The following is a 7500-nucleotide window of genomic DNA, read 5'->3' on the forward strand; positions in this document are numbered from 1 at the left end:
CGGGCACTGGTAAAGGGTGGCGATGATTCGTTCTATAATAGAAATACCCGTCGTAGCGTTTCGGCCTAGTCACCCGCCACGAAACACTCTCTCGTCGTGGAATCCCCGCGTCGGAGAATAAAACGCCGAAGGCTTACTTATGAAACTTACGTCTCTCGACGATGGGACGATCCACGCGAAGAGTTGTTACGTGCACGCGTATGGTGCGATTGCGTCGATTCGCTTTTCTGTACGGGGAGCAATAGAACGTTGAGTTGACTTATCGGGTCTTCGTTGGAATTACCGTCGCTGGCATTGTAAACTCCAGATGACCTTGTGATTCCTTCGTCGGGCACTGGTAAAGGGTGGCGATGATGCGTTCTATAATAGAAATACCCGTCGTAGCGTTTCTTCCGAGTCAACCCGCTCACGAAACACTCTCTCGTCGTGGAATCCCCGCGTCGGAGAGTAAAACGCGAATTCATAGTATGGAAACTTACGTCTCTCGACGATGGGACGATCCACGCGAAGAGTTGTTACGTGCACGCGTATGGTGCGATTGCGTCGATTCGCTTTTCTGTACGGGGAGTAATAGAACGTTGAGTTGACTTATCGGGTCTTCGTTGGAATTACCGTCGCTGGCATTGTAAACTCCAGATGACCTTGTGATTCCTTCGTCGGGCACTGGTAAAGGGTGGCGATGATGCGTTCTATAATAGAAATACCCGTCGTAGCGTTTCTTCCGAGTCAACCCGCTCACGAAACTCTCTCTCGTCGTGGAATCCCCGCGTCGGAGAGTAAAACGCGAATTCATACTATGAAAACTTACGTCTCTCGACGATGGGACGATCCACGCGAAGAGTTGTTTACGTGCACGCGTATGGTGCGATTGCGTCGATTCGCTTTTCTGTACGGGGAGAAATAGAACGTTGAGTTGACTTATCGGGTCTTCGTTGGAATTACCGTCGCTGGCATTGTAAACTCCAGATGACCTTGTGATTCCTTCGTCGGGCACTGGTAAAGGGTGGCGATGATGCGTTCTATAATAGAAATACCCGTCGTAGCGTTTCTTCCGAGTCAACCCGCTCACGAAACTCTCTCTCGTCGTGGAATCCCCGCGTCGGAGAGTAAAACGCGAATTCATACTATGAAAACTTACGTCTCTCGACGATGGGACGATCCACGCGAAGAGTTGTTTACGTGTACGCGTATGGTGCGATTGCGTCGATTCGCTTTTCTGTACGGGGAGAAATAGAACGTTGAGTTGACTTATCGGGTCTTCGTTGGAATTACCGTCGCTGGCATTGTAAACTCCAGATGACCTTGTGATTCCTTCGTCGGGCACTGGTAAAGGGTGGCGATGATGCGTTCTATAATAGAAATACCCGTCGTAGCGTTTCTTCCGAGTCAACCCGCTCACGAAACTCTCTCTCTCGTCGTGGAATCCCCGCGTCGGAGAGTAAAACGCCGAAGGCTTACTATGAAACTTACGTCTCTCGACGATGGGACGATCCACGCGAAGAGTTGTTACGTGCACGCGTATGGTGCGATTGCGTCGATTCGCTTTTCTGTACGGGGAGTAATAGAACGTTGAGTTGACTTATCGGGTCTTCGTTGGAATTACCGTCGCTGGCATTGTAAACTCCAGATGACCTTGTGATTCCTTCGTCGGGCACTGGTAAAGGGTGGCGATGATGCGTTCTATAATAGAAATACCCGTCGTAGCGTTTCTTCCGAGTCAACCCGCTCACGAAACTCTCTCTCGTCGTGGAATCCCCGCGTCGGAGAGTAAAACGCGAATTCATACTATGAAAACTTACGTCTCTCGACGATGGGACGATCCACGCGAAGAGTTGTTTACGTGCACGCGTATGGTGCGATTGCGTCGATTCGCTTTTCTGTACGGGGAGAAATAGAACGTTGAGTTGACTTATCGGGTCTTCGTTGGAATTACCGTCGCTGGCATTGTAAACTCCAGATGACCTTGTGATTCCTTCGTCGGGCACTGGTAAAGGGTGGCGATGATGCGTTCTATAATAGAAATACCCGTCGTAGCGTTTCTTCCGAGTCAACCCGCTCACGAAACTCTCTCTCGTCGTGGAATCCCCGCGTCGGAGAGTAAAACGCGAATTCATACTATGAAAACTTACGTCTCTCGACGATGGGACGATCCACGCGAAGAGTTGTTTACGTGCACGCGTATGGTGCGATTGCGTCGATTCGCTTTTCTGTACGGGGAGAAATAGAACGTTGAGTTGACTTATCGGGTCTTCGTTGGAATTACCGTCGCTGGCATTGTAAACTCCAGATGACCTTGTGATTCCTTCGTCGGGCACTGGTAAAGGGTGGCGATGATGCGTTCTATAATAGAAATACCCGTCGTAGCGTTTCTTCCGAGTCAACCCGCTCACGAAACTCTCTCTCGTCGTGGAATCCCCGCGTCGGAGGGTAAAACGCGATATATAATAGTATATGCCAGTGGTTCGCGCGCGTCGTCTCTGAGATACGCGGTCGACAGAGTTCCGAAAACACGTGATGTGCCACGATTTCCGTGCGTCTTACATCTTTCGACGATGGGACGATCCACGCGAAGAGAACGTTCGTGCTTGCGTGAGGTGCAACAGCGTCGATTCGCTTTTCTGTACGGGGAGAAATAGAACGTTGAGTTGACTTATCGGGTCTTCGTTGGAATTACCGTCGCTGGCATTGTAAACTCCAGATGACCTTGTGATTCCTTCGTCGGGCACTGGTAAAGGGTGGCGATGATTCGTTCTATAATAGTAATACCCGTCGTAGCGTTTCGACCGATGTCACCCGCCACGAATGTCTCTCTCGACGTGGAAACCCCGCGCCGAAGAGTAAACGCGAAGGCTTACCATACGAAAGAAAACGGTATTATACGCCTGTGGTATGTGCGTCTCGGCTCTGTGATACGCGATCGGCAGAGTTACAAAAAAACGTTGATGGGCCACGATTTCCGTGCGTCTTACATCTTTCGACGATGGGACGATCCACGCGAAGAGTAGTTACGTGCTCGCGCGAGGTGCGATAGCGTCGATTCGCTTTTCTGTACGGGGAGAAATAGAACGATGAGTTGACTTATCGGGTCTTCGTTGGAATTACCGTCGCTGGCATTGTAAACTCCAGATGACCTTGTGATTCCTTCGTCGGGCACTGGTAAAGGGTGGCGATGATTCGTTCTATAATAGAAATACCCGTCGTAGCGATTCGGCCGAGACACCCGCCACGAAACTCTCTCTCGTCGTGGAATCCCCATGTCGGAGAGTAAAACGCGAAGGCTAACTATATAAGAAACATATAGTATTATTTATGCCTGTGGTTCTCCGTTTGTCCTACTCTCAGATACGCGACTCGGAGAGTTACGAATAATCGTGATGGACCACGATTTCTGTACGTCTTACATCTTTCGACGATGGGACGATCCACGCGAAGAGATCATTCCTGCTTGCGTGAGGTGCGATAGCGCCGATTCGCTTTTCTGTACGGGGAGAAATAGAACGATGAGTTGACTTATCGGGTCTTCGTTGGAATTACCGTCGCTGGCATTGTAAACTCCAGATGACCTTGTGATTCCTTCGTCGGGCACTGGTAAAGGGTGGCGATGATTCGTTCTATAATAGAAATACCCGTCGTAGCGATTCGGCCGTGTCACCCGCCACGAAAATCTCTCTCGTCGTGGAATCCCCGCGTCGTAGAGTAAACGCGAAGGCTTGCTATAGAAGACTATAGTTTATACGCCTGTGGTTCACCGGTTGCCTGCTCTCCGGGGTACGCGATCGCGCAGGAGTTACGGAAGAACTTGATGGGCCACGATCTCCAAGCGGCTATATCTTTCGACGATGGGACGATTCACGCGAAGAGAACGTTCGTGCATGCGTGAGGTGCGATAGCGTTGATTCGCTTGTCTGTACGGGGAGAAATAGAACGATGAGTTGACTTATCGGGTCTTCGTTGGAATTACCGTCGCTGGCATTGTAAACTCCAGATGACCTTGTGATTCCTTCGTCGGGCACTGGTAAAGGGTGGCGATGATTCGTTCTATAATAGAAATACCCGTCGTAGCGTTTCGACCGATGTCACCCGCCACGAAATTCTCTCTCGTCGTGGAATCCCCGCGTCGGAGAGTAACCGCCGAAGGCTTGCTATAGAAGACTATAGTTTATACGCCTGTGGTTCACCGGTTGCCGGCTCTCCGGGGCACGCGATCGCGCGAAGGTTACGGAGGGACGTGAAGCGCCCGAGCAATGAAACGTCCGCAGGAGGAAACGAGCAACCGCCGAACATTGTTTCGCGACGTTTCCATAATGTATTGTCGTTTCGCTCGCATCCCGCTTCTTTCCCCTAGTTTCCTCGACGCGTAGTTTCGCAGCCTTAGTGGACGAATCATTCTCGATTCGAGGAAAGATATGCAGTGGGGCGTGCAATGAGCCCGCCAGAGACCACGATCTCCAATGCGTCTTTACATCTTTCGACGATGGGATGATCCACGCGAAGAGAACGTTCGTGCTTGCGCGAGGTGCGTTAGCGTCGATTCGCTTTTCTGTACGGGGAGAAATAGAACGATGAGTTGACTTATCGGGTCTTCGTTGGAATTACCGTCGCTGGCATTGTAAACTCCAGATGACCTTGTGATTCCTTCGTCGGGCACTGGTAAAGGGTGGCGATGATTCGTTCTATAATAGAAATACCCGTCGTAGCGATTCGGCCGAGTCACCCGCCACGAAACTGTCTCTCTTTCGTCGTGGAAACCCCGCGTCGGAGAGTAAAACGCGCGAAGGCTGTGACTGTAACATATATATATACAGTATACAATGCCTGTGGTTTTTGCGCGTGTCGGCTCTTCGGTATACGCGATCGGCCAGAGTTACGGAGGGACGGTGAAGCGCACGAGAAATTGAAACGGCCGCACGATTGGAACCGAGCAACCGTCGAACATTGTTTCGCGACGTTTCCATAATGCGTTTTCGTTTCGCTCGCATACCGCTTCTTTTCCCCTAGTCTCTGAGACGCGTTTTCGAGCCGTTCTTCTACTATCGATTCTCGTAGAGAGAAGGGACCGGGTAGTCTGGAAGTGGAACCCGCATCTTGCGTGTACCGTACACGGAATTGAGAGGACCGGCCGTGAAGCTCGTTTTAAAGCCGTGCGTCTGACACCCAACTCTTGCGCGCCAATTTCGCGGCAAGAGATAATATGGGACGAATGACCGGCAAAGAGCCAGCTGTGAAGTCTGTTTTTTTAATCGAATCCGTGGACGTGTGTATGCCGTAGCGTCGCTCGTCGTGTTCGTTCATGGTCGTTCCGAGAGAAAGAACGAAAGCGGTAACGAAGGGACCGGCCGTGAAGCTCGTTTTAAAGCCGCGCGTCTGACACCCAACTCTTGCGCGCCAATTTCGCGGCAAGAGATAACATGGGACGAATGACCGGCAAAGAGCCAGCTGTGAAGTCTTTTTTCATTATTTGCTTTCAATCGATCGATCGGTACGATTCGTGCAACGTTTCGCGCGATGCGACGCGAAAACATGCGCGCAACAATAGATGCGTCTGATCGGAAGAACGCGAGGGTCGACTGCACGCGATGGATTCAGTATCGGGTAGGATACAAAATATATCCCCGTCGTTTCCACGCGTGCGAGTCTTCTGCGTCTTTCGCGGGTTTTTGAATGCACTATACGCCCGGAACGTCGAGAAATATATACATATTACTTGAACGTTTTTCGTCTCGAAAGGCTTCGGTGTCGTCTCCAAGGCGACGCCTGAATCTCCTTCGCGCGCTGGTCGGAGATTCAGGTATCAACTTTTATCTTCTCTTTGAAAGAAGAGAGATATTAGGTCGAACAAATGAGAATAAAATTATATATGTGAAATATAAAATTTATACGATTACCCTGAACGGTGGATCACTTGGCTCGTGGGTCGATGAAGAACGCAGCTAATTGCGCGTCAACGTGTGAACTGCAGGACACATGAACATCGACATTTCGAACGCACATTGCGGTCCACGGATACAATTCCTGGACCACGCCTGGCTGAGGGTCGTTTACGTACCATACACTGCTTGCGTAGCTCTGTCAAATCCCCGCCGTCGTTCACCTCTTCGGATCGAACGTTTTTTTACCGAAGGGCGCAAAGAACGTTTCTGAGTCGGGTTAAGAGAAGGATGCTACGTACGAGCGAACGATGGGTGTCTCGTCGGCGTTTGTCGCGGACACGCGAAAATTCTGTGAATTTCACGGACAGTGTACGTTCTAGTTGTTGCAAAACGATCGGAATCGTTTGTATGGACTCGCGTGAGTGTTCGCGGCGTCGTGCGTCGTTCAATTACGACCGCCCGCGGATACCGCTCCACTGCGATATGGATCTGAGCGACAACTTTTTCGGCTGTTCGTGAGATGAACGGTTTCGTGTGTTTAGAAAAATTTTTTTTCCCGCGCTCCCGACGTCACCTGAAATGATGCGTCAGAGGTGAAAGAAAATATTAAGAAGTCGAGAGAGAGAGAGACTACACACGTTTTATTCATATTTTGTATACCGTGCGTGAGACGGATGTGCACGACACGTCGTATGTCGGTATATTACCGACTGGCCCCAGGGAGATTGTTTTCTTCCTCTCTTACGAATGAGATGTACGTTTCGGAGGATCGTCGTTACCGAAACACACGGCAAAACGAGACTTCTCGCAGCAGAACCTTTATACACAATACACATCGACTCTTTTTACCCCGAGAGAGAGAGAAAAGGTGTATTTCTTTTTTTTATTTTTCGAATTCGACGCACGAACGCTTTGACGACTGGAGAAAAACACGGTGTGTGTTAAAATCGTGCGGGACGAGCATGCGTATTCGTAACGGGTCGAATAGTTCTTATTCCCCGTCGTCGCGTGTCCTCGCTGGACCACCACCGTGCGCTTCCGCCACGTTCAGTTGAATTTCGAAATATATATATATAAAAAGAATCACCATATACTCTCTTTCGGGAGGTGTATTTTTATCGGTTTCTGCTATAGAGAAGAGACGGAGATCGTGTTGTGAGGTGTAACGTTTCTGTATCCCCGTTTCGGAGGATCGTCGTTATCGGCGGAACACACGTCAAAACGAGACTTCTCGCAGAACCTTTATACACAATACACATCGACTCTTTTACCCCGAGAGAGAGAAAAGGTGTTTTTCTTTTTTTTTTATTTTTCGAATTCGACGCACGAACGCTTTGACGACTGGAGAAAAACACGGTGTGTGTTAAAATCGTGCGGGACGAGCATGCGTATTCGTAACGGGTCGAATAGTTCTTATTCCCCGTCGTCGCGTGTCCTCGCTGGACCACCACCGTGCGCTTCCGCCACGTTCAGTTGTATTTCGAAATATATATATATATAAAAAGAATCACCATATACTCTCTTTCGGGAGGTGTATTTTTATCGGTTTCTGCTATAGAGAAGAGACGGACGATCGTGTGTGACACCACGTGGTAACGTTTCCGTATCCCCGTAAAATACGTTTATCTTT

The 7500-nt window shown here is 49.8% G+C and overlaps 1 non-coding gene across 1 annotated transcript; it reads left to right on the forward strand.

Moving 5' to 3' along the window:
- Positions 1 to 5882: 5882 nt before the first annotated feature.
- LOC143176742 (5.8S ribosomal RNA) lies at positions 5883 to 6037 on the forward strand. The gene has a single exon (XR_013001252.1). It is a non-coding gene; the product is annotated as a 5.8S ribosomal RNA (ribosomal RNA).
- Positions 6038 to 7500: the final 1463 nt, after the last annotated feature.

This window comes from Nomia melanderi, unplaced genomic scaffold (assembly GCF_051020985.1).
Source record: "Nomia melanderi isolate GNS246 unplaced genomic scaffold, iyNomMela1 scaffold0789, whole genome shotgun sequence".
NCBI lineage: Eukaryota > Metazoa > Arthropoda > Insecta > Hymenoptera > Halictidae > Nomia > Nomia melanderi.